General features: G+C 28.2%; 1 long non-coding RNA gene across 1 annotated transcript; it reads right to left on the reverse strand.

The window, feature by feature from the left end:
- Nucleotides 1–15,952: 15,952 nt before the first annotated feature.
- Nucleotides 15,953–17,799, reverse strand: LOC104878857 (uncharacterized). The gene is made up of 3 exons (XR_009465365.1): nucleotides 17,653–17,799; nucleotides 17,044–17,152; nucleotides 15,953–16,209 (listed from the first exon to the last, which is right to left on the reverse strand). It is a non-coding gene; the product is annotated as an uncharacterized LOC104878857 (long non-coding RNA).
- Nucleotides 17,800–18,301: the final 502 nt, after the last annotated feature.

The following is an 18,301-nucleotide window of genomic DNA, read 5'->3' on the forward strand; positions in this document are numbered from 1 at the left end:
ATCATTCAATCTTTTATAATTAATAACCATCCTAGCTTTTCCTCATTTTTCTTCATTATGGTTCCTAACTAAAAAGGCTGAGGATCTATGGGGACTGAAACTTGGTTTTATGAGGTTATTCTGTAACAGTTCTTCTATTTGAATTTTGAATTCCTTTGTATCTATAAGATTGCATGCTATATCTGCTGTTTTTATTGTTAAGTCTGGGTTTTTAATTGGTATTTTGCAGGTTGTCTTATTTTTATTCCAATGTTTTTATGGGTCTTCTCCTATAATTCCTATTTTTTATGCTTCTAATATAAGGTTTTTTAATCTATTTGCATTTCTTAATTGTTCTGAGTAGTCATTAATTATGCTATCCTTTTGTGCCTCCACTTTGCTAATTTGATGAGATGTTACATTATGATTTTTGTTTAATACATTTTCCATGTTTTTATAAACAATTGTTGTGGTTTTAGGATGAAAACTAATTTGGTTATTTTGTATTGTTATCCCTCCTTATAAAGAATGTACAAAATTTAAACCTAAAATAAAAGGATATAAACTTATAGTAGGTACAAGATAAGTTTGGGGTAATACTAAGGTTATGTTATTAATTATGATTGGTACGTTTGAAATATACTTGGTTAGTATTAGTTTTTGTTGATTGTATTGGATTAACTCTACTAGTTGAACTAATGTTTGTTGATCTTCTTGAGGTACTAAGGTTTCAAATAAAAGGTTTTTACTGGCTCCAGTATCTAACATTGCGTCTACCTTTAATTCTATGGTTTTTAATTTAATTGTTGTTGGAAAAATAATAGATTTAACTTTATTTGCCATATTTACTTGTTCTATTGTTTGTATGATTATTTTTTCAGGATTCATTGGTTCTTTTACAGGACTTTTTGGTTCTTCTGTGTCCTTAGGTTTTGAACTACTATCTTCTTCTTCTTTTGAAAATTTTCCTTTGATTATTATTTGTAAATCTTTCCATATATTATAAGGTTTTATTTTACTTTCTAAAGGTTGTACAAGGTTTTCTAAATTTAAAGGGGTTTTCTTAGCTTGATTTTCCTCTTTTTCAATAATCATACAAATTTCTTCTTTTTCATTTTCACTATCTTCTACACTATATACACTTGAATTTTCACTTTCAAAGTCTAATTCACTGATAAGTTCTTCTTCTTCACTATCTAGCTGATACTCATTTATTAGGTTTATTTTTACTTGGGTTTTTCTATTTCGTTCATTTAATGGTTTTTTAAGTTCAGGACATTCGGGTCTTATATGGCCTTCCTGACCACACAAATAACATTTACACTGTCTTTTTCTTTCTGAGGTTCTTTTTCTTTTTATCCAAAACTTTCCAGGTTTTTTATACCTTGTCTGATATGGTCGTTTTTTATAAAAGGTTCTTGACTTTCTTCTTAAAAATTTTATTATATCTCTTAGGTTTTCTAAACTTATATTCTCTGCATCCTATATCTAGATTTTCTCCTATATGTAATTTTCTACAAAGTTGTTGATTTATGTCTTGTTTCTTTATCTGACTTCTTTCTCCTATGCTTACACATTCTCTTTCTAACCAATTTTTTACAAATTCTATTCTAGCACCTATATAAGGAGAGTTTTTATACTCGGAGGTTGTAAATTCATTCCATAGTCTAAGTCCTACGGGTCCTTGTATTTTTAATATATATTTATTTAAATATTCAGGGGTTCTGTCTACTCTAACAAGGATTGCATATTTCCTAAATTTTTGTTCATATTCTCTTATATATGAAAGGTTACATAATTTCAATTGTTCTAACTTATGAAGGTATATTGCAGGTTCCTTTACATTTTCTTGTGTTGTTCCTAAAAAATAAAGTTTTATTAGATTTATAAATACAGATATGCTAAAATTATTTCTGACTTCTTGAAAATAACTGTTGTTTTCTTGTTCCATGTTTCTAAAAAATTGTAGTACAGTTCCTCTAAGGGTGCTTTTACAAAATTCATAAATTTCTTGATCCACTTGCTCGTCTAGTAATGTTGGATTACTAAATTCCTCTAACATTATATTTACTAACTCTGAGTTTTTGTATAGTTTTTCTACTGTCTCAATGTTTAGTAAAATATCTTCTTGTATAACATTTACATTTTCTATCTCACTATCTGACTCTACCTCTACATTTACAGTTTTATAATTTCCAAATGTTATACTTGCACTTCCATCTTGGTTTTCATATAAGCTACTGGATGTTGGATATTTTATTATTGGTTTATTTATTTGAGGTAATTCCCACTCTCGTCCTAGTAAATAGTCTATATTTACAGGTTTTGCTTCTATCATATTTACTGTCTTACTTCCAAAGGTTTTTACTATATCATCGAATTCCATCATACATTTTAAACTTAAAGCATTAGTAGTTTTTCCTATAAATCCTATAGCTATGCTAAGGTTTTTACTTCCTAATTCCATATCATAACCTTTAGTATTTACAGTTATTTTTATTTTTTCTGTGAATTCCTTAAGTTTCTATACTCGGAGGTTGTAAATTCATTCTCTCCTAAATTAAAGTTTTCAAATTGTTTTAAAAGGTTATTTAATTTTTGTTCCTCTGATATTACTATATTTCTTTGTTCTAAAAGTTTATCTACTTTTTGGTTAATTTTTTCTAAAGTTTCTTTTAAATTTTGTTGTTCTAATTTTATTTGTTCTATTTCTTTTCTAACAAATTTTTCTTCTCTAGCTAATTGTTCTTTAATATAATCTAGGTTATTTCTTAGCAAGTTATGGTTCTTAAAGTCTTCCAGCTTCTTTTCTAATTCCTAAGACCGTGTTTAGTTTTTCTATAGATTTTATTTGTCTTTTCTGGATTTCTTTTAAAATATCTATATTATTTTGGTTTTCTTTCTGAATTTGTTCTTGTAATACTTCGTTTGTTATTTTTAATTGTGTCTCTACTATGAATTTTAACTACTTTACCTCTTGGGTTTGTAGATGAGGGTTCATTATCTCTAATATGTTTTAATTAGATGAGCTAGCATATAAATTATCAATATAATATTTTATAATTTCTCTTCTAATTACGGTTTCTGTAGCAAAAAGTTCGTCAAAAGCTTCTTGTATAGCTACTTCGTATTCATTCAAATATTTAAGAGAAGTTAAGTTTTTAATATCTGTAGTTAAATCTTTTACAGTAGTTCTTAAATTATGTAATTTGTCAAACCCCTTTAAATTTAGAAAACCTTGTACAACCTTTAGAAAGTAAAATAAAACCTTATGATATAATTGGAATTGATAACTATTCTTTCGTTAAAACCTTTTTTTTACAAAACCAATATAACAAAGTGTTTAAAAATCAAGAACTTTTGTATAAACATTTTAGAACTAAAAATGACTGGATAAAAACAAGGTATATGGCATATCACGACCCTGAATTTTTCTTTGTTATATATTTAGCTTATGTAAATATGTTTGTTGTAAATAAAGAAAATTTTGATTTAGTACCGCAACTTAGGGATCAGGGAATTTTAAAAAATGTTTTTATGAACCATATATCTCAAATCCCTGAAAATTTCCCAGAAAAATTGAAAGATATTTTAACTTATCTTTTTAAAGCCGAAAAATATATAGATATTTCTTTTGAAACCATTCCACCTTTATTTCAACCCGATGGATCAGTAGTACCAGCCTATCATCATGTATATATAAAACATAATAAAGAACCACTCATCCCTCAACAAGAACCAGAATGGGAAATGACCCGTTCAGATGAATTTCCAGAATTTTTTACTCGCTTTAGAGCTTTTCAAATCTATGATCTTAGACCAACTCGGAATAAATTATTTCATCTCATTGGCGAAACAAAAACCATGTCTATATGGAGAGTAAAACCTTTAGAACACATTATTGTTCCAAACCCTTTTATTACTTCTGAAGAACAGGATTTTATAACCGAACTCAGTGTAGATATACCAGAACCATCTTCCTACCTCAGCGATGACGCATTATTTTGGGACAACCTGGACGATGAAAGTTATCATAATCTACAAAATGCAATGGAAGGATGATGTCAGCAATGACGACAATGAAGTAGTAAATGCGTCTTCAACTACAAAAATTAAATATGGTAGTACAAGTTCAGAAGCAGTAAAGACATCCACAAGCCACGTATTATGCACGTAATAAAAAGTCTTTGTATTTATTACCAAACCTCTAAACACCGTAAATATTTTTCCTACCATCCAACCACTTGAAATTAATTCTCACCTGTATTCTCACCTGTCACTTGTAAATGCTTTGCCTATAAATTAGTGGTAGTAAAAGAAAAGGTGTGTGCCCGAGAAAGTGTGTCAAAAGGTGTGTGCAATAGTGTGCAAAGTTGTCTGTAAAAAGAAGCTCCATCTTCAGCCTTGTACATTCATCAGCAATCAATAAGAAAGTAAGAATTTTCTGTTAAATTTTTTGCCTTCATTTAAATTTATTATGTATTTTTCTTACCCTTAGGGGGTAAAAAGGGGTAAAAAGGTAAAGTAGGGAAATGAAAACTATTTGAATTATTTTTTCTTTACTAGTTAATATATGTAATATACATGGATCCTTTTATATAATGTTCTCATCAACATAAAAAAAAAAAAAAAAAAATATTTCGGGTTATTTAAAAAAATTTTGGGTGTAAAATCATGTTTTAAAACTAGAGTCTTTAGTCTTAACCCTTGACCTCAAACCCGTTTTTGCAGGAAAATTGGCGTTCTAGGGAGACTCTGTCTGGTCAGAAGGGGGGTATTACCTTGACACGAAGTGATGTTTTAAAAATTTTGAATTTTATTACCTGAATTTTTTTAGATATCCGATTTCTAAAACTTAATTTTAATATTTTAATAAGTGTTTGAAAAAATTTTATATTAAAATATTAAGTTTTCCAAAATGTCTGAAACCTTTTATGTTATTTTATTAAGTGTTTGAAATTTTTATGTTATTTTAATAAGTCTTTGAAAATTTTATATTAAAATATTAAGTATGGGAGAAGTGTTTGTATTATTTTAATGCTAGCAATAAATGTGTTCACACTTTGTTCATACTTTAATTTTTATTTTAATCCTAAGACCGTGTTTAGTTTTTCTACAGATTTTATTTGTCTTTTCTGGATTTCTTTTAAAATATCTATATTATTTTGGTTTTCTTTCTGAATTTGTTCTTGTAATACTTCGTTTGTTATTTTTAATTGTGTCTCTACTAAAAAATTTAACTACTTTACCTCTTGGGTTTGTAGATGAGGGTTCATTATCTCTAATATGTTTTAATTAGATGAGCTAGCATATAAATTATCAATATAATATTTTATAATTTCTCTTCTAATTATGGTTTCTGTAGCAAAAAGTTCGTCAAAAGCTTCTTGTATAGCTACTTCGTATTCATTCAAATATTTAAGAGAAGTTAAGTTTTTAATATATGTGGTTAAATCTTTTACAGTAGTTCTTAAATTATGTAATTTATCACAAGTTTCTCTAAATTCTTTACGTTGAGCATACAACCTATTATTAAGTTCTTTTACACGATCATAATCTATATTATATATACCAGGAGGATAAGGAATAAAAGACATTAATTCTTATGACACTAAATAAACAGAGCAAATAAAGATTCAGAATAAATTGAGCAAAATTAATCAGACTTTATATGGGGTAAGATAAAGTTCGGTACTCTGAAAATTAATTTGAATCTACAGTCTCCTTTCCTAATTAATATACTGCAATACACAGAGAGGGGCTCTGATACCAACTTTTCCCATTACCAGTCACACTTTTCCCAATAAGCAGTTTCAACAACAGTTTGTTAGTCAAGGTTCTTAAAATCTCCATTAGCAATGAGAGTTTAATTAAAGTTTTTTATTGAATTAAAGTGTGAACACATTTATTGCTAGCATTAAAATAATATAAACATTTCCCATCTACTTAATATTTTAATATAAAATTTACAAACACTTATAAAAGTTTCAAACACTTATTAAAATAACATAAAAGGGTTCTGTGCTTATAGTGAAAGTTTTTGAACGTATAAAATTAAGTTTTTGAAATCTTGAACGTATAAAAATTAAGTTTTCGAAATCAGATATCTCAAAAATTCAGGTAGTAAATTCAAAATTTTTAAAACATCACTTCGTGTCAAGGTAATACCCCTCTTCTGACCAGACATAGTCTCCCTAAAAGTGAAAGTTTTTGAACGTATAAAATTAAGTTTTTGAAATCTTGAACGTATAAAAATTAAGTTTTCGAAATCGGATATCTCAAAAATTCAGGTAGTAAAATTCAAAAATTTTAAAACATCACTTCGTGTCAAGGTAATACCCCCCTTCTGACCAGACATAGTCTCCCTAAAACGCCAATTTTCTGGCAAAAACGGGTTTGAGGTCAAGGGTTAAGACTAAAGACTCTAGTTTTTAAAACATGATTTTACACCCAAAATTTTTCTAAATAACCCGATTTTTTTTTTTTTTTTTTTTATGTTGATGAGAACATTATATAAAAAGGATCCATGTATATTACAAATATTAACAAGTAAAGAAAACATAAAAATAATTCAAATAATTTTCATTTCCCTACTTTACCTTTTTACCCCCTAAGGGTAAGAAAAATACATAATAAATTTAAATGAAGGCAAAAAAAAAAAAAAAAATTTAATAGAAAATTCTTACTTTCTTATTGATTGCTGATGAATGTACAAGGCTGAAGATGGAGCTTCTTTTTACAGATAACTTTGCACACTATTGCACACACCTTTTGACACACTTTCTCGAGCACACTTCTTTTCTTTTTCTACCACTAATTTATAAACAAAGCATTTACAAGTGACAGGTGAGAATACAGGTGAGAATTAATTTCAAGTGGTTGGATGGTAGGAAAAATATTTACGGTGTTCAGAGGTTTGGTATAAAATAAATACAAAGACTTTTGAGACTTTTACTTTTGAGACTTGTGATAGACTTGTGACTTTAATTCATCCGTTCTTCTCTTCCTTCTTGTCTCTTTCTCTTGTCATTTTCTTCTCTTTTTATTACATGCATAATACGTGGCTTGTGGATGTCTTTACTGCTTCTGAACTTGTACTGCCATATTTAATTTTTGTAGTTGAAGACACATTTACTGCTTCAATGTCGTCATTGCTGACATCATCCTTCCATTGCATTTTGTAGATTATGATAACTTTCATCGTCCAGGTTGTCCCAAAATAATGCGTCATCGCTGAGGTAGGAAGATGGTTCCGGTATATCTACACTGAGTTCGGTTATAAAATCTTGTTCTTCAGAAGTAATAAAAGGGTTTGGAACAATAATGTGTTCTAAAGGTTTTACTCTCCATATAGACATGGTTTTTATTTCGCCAATGAGATGAAATAATTTATTCCGAGTTTGTCTAAGATCATAGATTTGAAAAGCTCTAAAGCGAGTAAAAAATTCTGGAAATTCATCTGAACGGGTCATTTCCCATTCTGGTGCTTGTTGAGGGATGAGTGGTTCTTTATTATGTTTTATATATACATGATGATAGGCTGGTACTACTGATCCATCGGGTTGAAATAAAGGTGGAATGGTTTCAAAAGCAATATCTATATATTTTTCGGCTTTAAAAAGATAAGTTAAAATATCTTTCAATTTTTCTGGGAAATTTTCAGGGATTTGAGATATATGGTTCATAAAAACATTTTTTAAAATTCCCTGATCCATAAGTTGCGGTACTAAATCAAAATTTTCTTTATTTACAACAGACATATTTACATAAGCTAAATATATAACAAAGAAAAATTCAAGGTCGTGATATGCCATATACCCTGTTTTTATCTCGTCATTTTTAGTTCTAAAATGTTTATACAAAAGTTCTTGATTTTTAAACACTTTGTTATATTGGTTTTGTAGAAAAAAGGTTTCGACGAAAGAGTAGTTATCAACTCCAATTATATTTTTAACAACAAGCCTTTCATATTGTTCAGTCAGAAGAACTGATTTCTTAATTAAACTAATTACTTCAGGTTGACTGTTCGAACAGCTGGTTTGATTGGTTGACACTGTACTGGTTTTCAAATCTTCTATCATTTTTTCTTGATTTTCTTGGATTTTGAGGTTTTGGAATTTTTGGGTTTCTAAAGCAATCAGTTGGTTTTGAAGGTTTTGTAAATGTTGGGCTAAAGCTAACACTGTTTTTCCATAACCATATTCTAAATTTTGGTTCGAAAAACTCTGTGGTTTTAGAGACCAAAAATTATCTACAATAACCTTATGTTCTTCAAAAAGGTTTTGAGAAAATAAAGAGTTAAACCTTAGGTTTGGATTCAACACTTCGTTTAGACATATGGTTCCATATTGAAAGGTTCTAGCTTTCGTAGGTTTTCTTTGAGCCATGTTCCTGTAATCATGAAATCAATCATTAGTATTATCGACATTATTAATTATTTGTCTACTTAACCAGTCTGCTAATATATTATCTTTTCCTTTAATATGTTCAAATTTAGGTTTGAAACCAATTAAAGAGTTTTGAAACTTTATCCATCTTTTGGTGGACAGTTTTGAAGAATTTTTGTTTTCAAAGAATTTTTTAATATTCTCACAATCGGTTCTTAAAGTAAATTGTTCTTGGTTCAAAAATAATTGAAATTTTTCTAAGACTAATATTATTGCTTCAATTTCTAAGTCTGTAGAGCTAAGGTTCTTTTGATAATCATTAAAAGTTCCACTACAATATCTACAAAGTTTTTCTTCTCCTATATTAGTTACTGCTAAAAGTATACCTCCCCATCGTGTTTGACTAGCATCAGTTTGGACTATTTTATATTCATTTTCTAAGGGTAAATGTAAGGTTGGAAGATGTTTCACAAGTTCTTTTATTTTTTGTATAAGTTTAATATCTTCTTGGTTAAAATATCTTTGCCTGTGTTTTTTGTTTTACTATAAAGGGGTCCAGCTAATCTACTAAGGATTTTAATATATGGCCTAGCATAATTTAATAATTCTAAAAAACTTTGATAGCAATGAGAGTTTGATTAAAGTTTTTTATTGAATTAAAGTGTGAACACATTTATTACTAGTATTAAAATAATATAAAATTTTTCAAAGACTTATTAAAATAACATAAAATTTTCAAACACCTAATAATTACTAGTATTAAAATAATATAAAATTTTACAAAGACTTATTAAAATAATAAAAGAGTTCTGTGCTTATAGTGAAAGTTTTTGAACGTATAAAATTAAGTTTTGAAATCTTGAACGTTTAAAATTTAAGTTTTTGAAATCGGATATCTCAAAAATTCAGGTGTTAAAATTCAAAATTTTTTAAAACATCACTTCGTGTCAAGGTAATACCCCCCTTCTGACCAGACATAGTCTCCCTAAAACGCCAATTTTTCGGCAAAAATGGGTTTGAGGTCAAGGGTTAAGACTAAAGACTCTAGTTTTAAATTCATGATTTTACACCCAAAATTTTCAACTTTTCCCATCACCAGTTTCAACAACAGTTTGTTAGTAAAGTTTCTTTAAATCTCCGTTAACAATGAGAGTTTGATTAAAGTTTTTTATTGAATTAAAGTGTGAACACATTTATTACTAGTATTAAAATAATATAAAATTTTTCAAAGACTTATTAAAATAACATAAAATTTTCAAACACCTAATAATTACTAGTATTAAAATAATATAAAATTTTACAAAGACTTATTAAAATAATAAAAGGGTTCTGTGCTTATAGTGAAAGTTTTTGAACGTATAAAATTAAGTTTTGAAATCTTGAACGTTTAAAATTTAAGTTTTTGAAATCGGATATCTCAAAAATTCAGGTGTTAAAATTCAAAATTTTTTAAAACATCACTTCGTGTCAAGGTAATACGCCCCTTCTGACCAGACATAGTCTCCCTAAAACGCCAATTTTCCGGCAAAAACGGGTTTGAGGTCAAGGGTTAAGACTAAAGACTCTAGTTTTAAATTCATGATTTTACACCCAAAATTTTCTAAATAAACCGATTTTTTTTTTTATGTTGATGAGAACATTATATAAAAAGGATCCATGTATATTACAGATATTAACTAGTAAAGAAAACTTAAAAATAATTCAAATAATTTTCATTTCCCTACTTTACCTTTTTACCCCCTAAGGGTAAGAAAAATACATAATAAAGAAATTTAAATGAAGGCAAAAAATTTAACAGAAAATTCTTACTTTCTTATTGATTGCTGATGAATTTACAAAGCTGAAGATGATGGAGCTTCTTTTTACAGACAACTTTGCACACTATTGTAAATGTAAGGTTGGAAGATGTTTCACAAGTTCTTTTATTTTTTGTATAAGTTTAATATCTTCTTGGTTAAAATATCTTTGCCTGTGTTTTTTGTTTTACTATAAAGGGGTCCAGCTAATCTACTAAGGATTTTAATATATGGCCTAGCATAATTTAATAATTCTAAAAAACTTTGAAGGGTTTTTAAGTCTTCGAGTTTGTCTGGAAAATTATTTATTTTTTGCACTATATGTTCTTGTAATTTTATTTGTCCATCCTCTAATTCTAATCCTAAAAATTCTATTTGAGTCTTAAATAATTTCAATTTCTTTTTACTTACTATTAATCCATGACTAATTAATTTTTCAAAAATCAATTCTAAATGCTTTATGTGTTCTTGAAGAGTATATGAAAAGACAAGAATATCATCAATATATACAAGAACAAAAGAATATTTTCCAAAAATATTATCCATCATTCATTGGAATATCTGAGGAGCATTTTTTAGTCCAAATGGCATTACATTCCATTCATATAATCCACATTCCTTTTATTGTCGTATTTGGTTTTCTAACATCAACAATGGAAATTTTCCCTTCCCATCACAATACATGTATAAATCAATTCCGTTTACTTGTGCATCTCTCTATATCTACCTCCACTCTCTTAGCCTTCAAGCCTAAAATTAACTCAACATCCATTAGGGATAATTTAATGGAAGTGTTATGCACACTTAATATGCATGAAAGAATGTCAAAATTCTATACCAACCAATGACATAAACTATGATCAAGTTTAGTACATCGTAATCCTAAAATACCTCCAAACCCTATTTCTTGTATGGCCGCCTTTTGATTAGGTTGCAAGTGTTGAAGTAGTTTATACACCCGATTAGGTGAACAACGCGTGTGAAGATACGACTAGAAGTCATAAATATACATAAACATATATATTTTAAATTGAAAGAAAATATTATCATAATTTAAAAACATAAATTTCGAATTTCTTACCTTTATGCATTTTTTGAGTTTCGACCCTTTTGTTTTATATATTCATGAGGGCATTTTTTAGACTTTTCTAAGAACTTTTTTTTTTTTTTTTTTTTTTTTCCATTTGAAAGGGATTGCCACTTTTTTCCAATCTCTTTTCGCAAATGTAATATTAAATTAGTTAGTTATCATATAGAGTATAAAAATTGACTAAAAAACATATTATGCAAATATCCATTTCTGTTCTTACATCATGATTTATTATCAATTCCTTGTCATCTCCTTTTCTTGCGAGTACTTGTTCTCGACTGCAAAAAACATCACATAAAAATAATTATATTTTCAACATATAAATAAATATCGAAAATGAATTAACTATATATGTATATATATTCTTACAAATAATAAAGCCATGAACCCATAGGACGTTTTTGGTTTGAAGGGATTCTCCTCAAATGATTGTTTCTCCTATTTAAAATACAACATTATGAATGTAATTTACAACTAATTAAAACTATGTACTATATTCAAATAATTAAGTAATAAATATAAAATCTTATATATTTGGCTTTCTAAGTCAAGATGCAATAAGACTGCTCAAAATAAGATAAACTCCTTTTATACTAAGCAATTGTGTAGCCTACAACATAATGAGCATACTGATAAAAATTAAGTTTTGAATTTGACAACAATGAGTTTGAAAATATTTGTAACAATGGAGTTTTTTTCTAAAAATATTAATCATTAGATCGATGAGTTAAACTAATTAAAATAAATTTAAATTATCAAATAAAAATAATTTAATTACTTTAAATCTTTTTTATTTATTTTATCTTATCTTTTTTACATGGCATAGCAAAAAGGCAAATTTTAAAATTATATCAAATAATTTATAATTTTTAAAAAATAATAATGTTGTGTTGGATTAGAAATAGAAAATAAAAAAAAATTAAATTTAGAGTATGATATTTTAAAATTTTTTATCTTTCAAAAAAATTTCCACAATATATATATAAAAAAAGATGCCTGTAATGGACTTTCTCAACTTGTTGGTCATCAATGAGCATATGTCCAAATGTTTTAAGCTCTTTTATCATTCTTTTCATCTCCTTAGGATGTTGTTTCATTTTATAGATTAGTCGTATTTTGTAATTTCCAAATTTCATTACAAGTCCTCTCAACTTCGTAGTTGAAAGTCCACCATACTTGTCTTTTAACGCTTCCCACATTTCATGAGATCATCTTGCATACAACTTAACAAAGTAATGCGAGCTAAAGAATTTTTTTATGAGAGAGGCCACATCAACAAGATAAATAGACATGTCATGTCTCGCATATCAAATTATTTATATGTTATGTACAAAACATAAAAGAAAATGTAATATATAGAAGGAAAACTAATCTTCTCCCTTGAAATTAAAAGGAACAATGTTAGGATTATACACAATGTCTTCTATAACTCTAGAAGTTGTTTTCAATAACCATAACCCTCTAAGATTTTTATGCCTACTAGAATTTGAAAATCTTGCATTTCGTAAGTTAGGAGAAATAGAAAGCACTGTTGTTCGTCTAATGGCATTCTTCATGAAGCATTTTTCCCAGTGTTCCTTGAAAATAACTACTAGGTCATCAAAAGACCTATTTGTGAAACCATGAGGCCTCTCTTGAATGGATTCACATATATTTTCAAGAACTTTTTTCTCAGGTTCTGTTAATGACATTTGTAGAATATGTTTTTTACGATTTGGCTCTAAGATATATTCATCTTCGAAACGTTTGAACATATTAGCCACACGATCCACATGTTCATTTGTAGAATGGCTAGGGTCCCTCTTGTAGTTCAAGATTGTATCCAAACGCGGCCAAGGTCCTCTACTCCTTAGTACTTTCCTAGTTCTCCTCAATCGTATCATTTTGCACCTGACCAAAAGAATTTAATTTAATTTTAATGAGTAACATATACTCATACTTTAATTAAATATTTGAACAAATCAAATTTTAATTAGAAACACAATTATTAAAAAAAAATGTCTTTTATTATCCCTCAAATTTTTATTATTATTTTATACACAAGTTAACATTCATAATTTCAAAACACTAATAAAATGGTATTTTATATCATATCAAGGTACTTTAGTGGTAATAAGGGACTTTTTAAAAATGATAGAGTTATGTTCGAATCCATGTTGCATTATTATTTCTCACACTAAAACGTTCAACAAAAGTATAGAATTAATTACATTTTAAATGAAAATTAAATTAATTTATATAAAATATTTTATTTGAGATTTAATTTCTAAAAATATTATTAAAAATATGTGATAACAATTTTATCTATTAACATTAATGTATTTAAATAATTAAAATTAATAATAATTTATCTTACCAAATTAATTTTAATTCATAAAATATCGATAATAAAATTCGAAAGTTCAATCCATGGTAAAGATTTAATCAAAATACACATGGATAATTAATAATTATTTATATATAGAGAGGAATTCCTAAAAAGGCCCTATTTTTACCACTTCTCTCAGTCGAGGCCTCGGGCGTCAAGAAACCCTTTTCTGAAGTTGCCCTCCAGACGAGAGAATCCCTAAAAAGGCTCTATTTTACTTTGCCACTCTCAATCCTCGTAGGTACTAATCTAATCATGTTATCATTTTTTTTTCAACCCTTGTTTGATTCTCAACAAAATCCATCCTCCATTCGATTTCCGAGAAAATCCATCCAAAACCCCCAAGGAAAATAAAAAAAAAATTGGTTTTTTTTTTTTTTTACTCCTTATGTTTTTTGGATCTGTTTTAGGGGTCTCTTGGCTTTTGTGCCATTCGATTTAAATTTCACGAAACCTAAATCCACGATTTTTTAGCCAGGCTAAAAAACACAAGCTTTGCCTACAAATCATGATCAAATTACCAATAAGCATCTTATGTTTTTTTTTTAAAAAAAAATGGATAGATTTTGTATCCTGTGTGTGGCCTGGATTGGTAGGAAATATCGAGAAATTTCCAAAAACAAATTGGTAAAAATACAAAAATTTCGACGATATTTTTGAATCGGTCAAAATATCATGTTTGTGCACGGCCTGGACTGGTAGGAAATATCGAGAAATTTCCTAAAAAATCGATAAAAATATTGTGTCTTTCTCAGAAATATCGCCGAACTTTTTTGACATTTCAATCACTACCATATGACATAAGCTGAGTGAAGTACCTATTCTGGGAGAGTGGGTAGAGTTGCCTGCAGGGGGAGATTGGTTTCGGATACTCCGCCAAAGTCCGCCTGATTCTTTTCTTGCTGATTTCTCCTCTTTGATTACTCCTTCAAAATCCCCACTCAGCTCACTCTCTCTGTAAATTCTCATTTCACCCAAAAAATTCCATCTCCACACCCTCAAATTTCTGAAGCTTAACTCTCTACAATTCGAGAAAAGTTGTAATGCCCATCAATCTAATAGCTCACCTCTCTGAAAATAGGCGTCAAGTGTAATACCCATCAGACAAATTTTTGTCTTTAGACAAGATTAAGCAAGATAGAAGCGGGAAATCAAGGTGACCGACAACTTGCTTTTATTTTTATATATATTTTTAAAACTTTTTAAAATACATAAACGGTCCGGATTGAATCATCTTCATCCAATGGCCAAAACTATTTTTTCGATAGGTACCGAAGTGGTACTGTAGAATTTTCCTTGGATATTATCTACATTTCATTGTTTGCATTAGGAGAGTCTTTAGGTTCAAGTGTTGCATTATTATTATTATCTTTTATTTATTTATTATTTTTTATTTTTTACTTCTACAAAATTAGTGTTACAATATCATATATATATATCTCGTAATTTATTTATTTATTTTATTCTAATATCCAATTTCCACTATTGGATATTATCTACCAATAAACTTCATTATTGGATATTATCCTCTTTCCATTTCCTTTTAGATATAAATAAAATCAAATATAATTAAGTGTATGTTTTGATAGTGATTTTAGAAAGCGCTTCTAACTTTTCTAACACTAAAATTTTTATCATTCAAAGTTTCAAAAGTCTAGAATTTTATTACATTATAAATGAAAAATTAAATTAATTTATATACAAAATTTTATTTGAGATTTAATTTCTAAAATTTTATTAAAAATATGTGATAACAACTTTTTCTATTAACATTAATTTATTTAAATAATTAAAATTATTAATAATTTATCTTATCAAATTAATTTTAATTCATAAAATATGATTGATAAAAATCGAAATTTCAATCCATGGTAGAGATTTAATCAAAATACACATGGATAATTAATAATTATTTATATAGAGTGAGGAAAATTGTTCCAATGGCCAAGACTGTTTTTTCGATATGGTACCGAGGTACCAGTACTGTAGAATTTTTCTAAATACTTCTTAAATAAAAACTAGATCTCTCTTATCTCCTCCTATTAGAGGTTAATCAATTGTCAAAACTTTAGCTCCAAAACTAAATAACTAAATAATAGCTTATAATGACCAAACTATAATTGTGCTTGACATTACTCTCAAGGGCCAAAATTTGAGAAAACTCAACATTTTGGATCTCAACAAAAAGTGGATGGGGTCAAAGTTTTAATGGAGTTAAAGTTTTAATTTATAGCATTAAATCTTAATGCTAGTGTTAGGTCTTGCACTTTTAGTAAAAAAAAAAATTTTTTAAAGTCTCCAAAAATAAAAATTTGATACATTTCTTTGGTCTGGAAATGTATAATAGGTGTGAACCCATAATATTAATATTCATTATTAGAAGCTCAACAACATCAATTCAATTCTAAGTTTTAGGGATTACTCATCTTCTTTACTTTTTATCTTAAAATAATTATAACATAATTAAATCATGATTGAATTGTAATCAAATGTATAAAATATAGTCAATTGCATACCTCTCTTTTAAGTACCCCTCCATTTTTCCGACTTTGCTCATGCCATTGACAATTTTCATCCATAAGAAATAACCTACACTACAAAAAATGAATTGAGAAAAAATTCCATTGCTTATCATTTTCAACTACAAATGAATGTAGTTTAAAATTCAAAATGTAAATAAAAAATTTCTATTTTTCCATCTCATGATGAATCAACTCAATGTAAAATCATAAAAGCACTTGTTTAGGTGAATAATTAAAGCATAGCCAACTTGGATAATTTCTAATTGCCATTTGGACTAATACTTTTTAAACATAAGAGCAAGCTAATAGAAAAAAATAAAATAAAACAACACATATTACATAGTCCTAAAAGAAATCCATAATGAACTTTAAGAATTCAAAAGGGGTTGAAAATTGAAGTTAACAAATATGGAAGTTGATTATTATGGCTATATATCAAAAAAAAAAAAAAAAAAGGGATCCATCTAGAATGTCAAACAAAACATTTTTCAGTAGGCATCAAACCCCACAAAATAGGTAATATCATATATATACATCTTCAAGTCTCATTTATTTATACCCTTATTCAATATTCTAAATCTCCTCATATACATTCAATGGTCCAAATTTCAAATTCTGAAATTCAATAATTGATTTTGGCACCTTAGCATTTTGTAAAAATAAAGAATTTATTTTCCAAAAAAGAATATATATATTATAAGGTATATTTATTTTACACCCTTCAAAACACGAGAGTCATACTTGACATATATAATCCAATATTCAAAACTACCTCATTGCAATGAGAAATCAAACTATTGATTTCTTGACATATATAATCCAAAGATAGTCTCCAAAGGAAGGTATATCATTCATAAAAATTAAATCACAACATCAAAAGATGTTGAAGCCAACAGCATACCTCCAGACGAAGGAGCCATTAATGTTACTGAAGTTCGTGTTCAAAAGAGCTTCCAAAGTGCTTGAGGAATGTTTTGATCCCACTCTCAGCCAACACTCAAAGAATAAATCTAATCATGAAACATTAAAGCCAATCATAAAAGAGTCCAACTCAACTTATAGAGCCTTCATCCCATGGAAACAAAATATAATGGATTAGTATTACATACGATAAACATTAGTTTTTGTATATGATAAAAAAATCAGGAAAAAAGAAAAAAGAAAACACACTAGGACAAACAAGTAAACCAGAAGGTTAATAGTTGAGATATGGTGAACTATTCCTTGAAATCATCGCTTGCTCACACATCACACCGTCCCATTTACCACACGGTTGAAAAGATGGCGACAAGGAAATCAGAAGAGGAGAAAATAGAATGGATCCACAGATAGTGATTCTCTTTGGGCATTTAATTTTGTTACTGCATCATGACTAACTGGAAGAAGATAGGGCCAATTTCTTTTTCCTTGAGAAATTCATTTGGGTTTACTAAGAGTGAAGGAAACACACGAAAAAAAAAAAAAAAAAAAGGAAGAAAGTGTATAAGAAGATGCATTGTCTGAAGGTTACCTCATAATCCAGAGTCTTGCAACTTCCAACAAACAGAGAGGTGAAAGGTTTCTTTGAATCTCCTCTTGTTCAACGGGAAGAGTGATGGAGATGCAAGAGTAAAGAGTCGCATTAATGGACATACAGACTTTTTCACAGTTGACGGGAGTGAATTTGAAACAGCTTTATTGGAAAGTGTTTGTCTTCCCAACAAGCAAACAATTTATTGGGACTTTATACTTTTGATGGGATGACTCATGAGTCAGTGGTAGTACATTTACTACTGCCTGGAAATGACAACAGCCTGTAAGTCTTGATCAAAAAGTGGTTCCTCTACTTAGATTTTAGGACTTATGTGAATTTGATTTAAAATTGCCCTGGACGATATTTCCTTGAAAATTTCACTGTATTAGGTTTTAGGGCTTATGTGAATTTGGTTTAAAACTGCCCCGGATAATATTAGTTAGCCTTTGTGAATTTGGCCTGAAATGTTAGTTGTTGAAGTTATTTTTAGGGGTGTTTTTTATGAATTTGGTTTTAAATTAAAGTAATATAATTTTATTAGTAAAGACATTAGAAGTCATTTGAAGAAAGCAAAGGAGGAAAAAGTACAATACCATCTGTACATATAGTTTATCTGAAAAATCCTTTCCTCCTAATTGAATAAGCA

This window comes from Vitis vinifera, chromosome 3, assembly GCF_030704535.1.
Source record: "Vitis vinifera cultivar Pinot Noir 40024 chromosome 3, ASM3070453v1".
In the NCBI taxonomy this organism is placed as follows: domain Eukaryota; kingdom Viridiplantae; phylum Streptophyta; class Magnoliopsida; order Vitales; family Vitaceae; genus Vitis; species Vitis vinifera.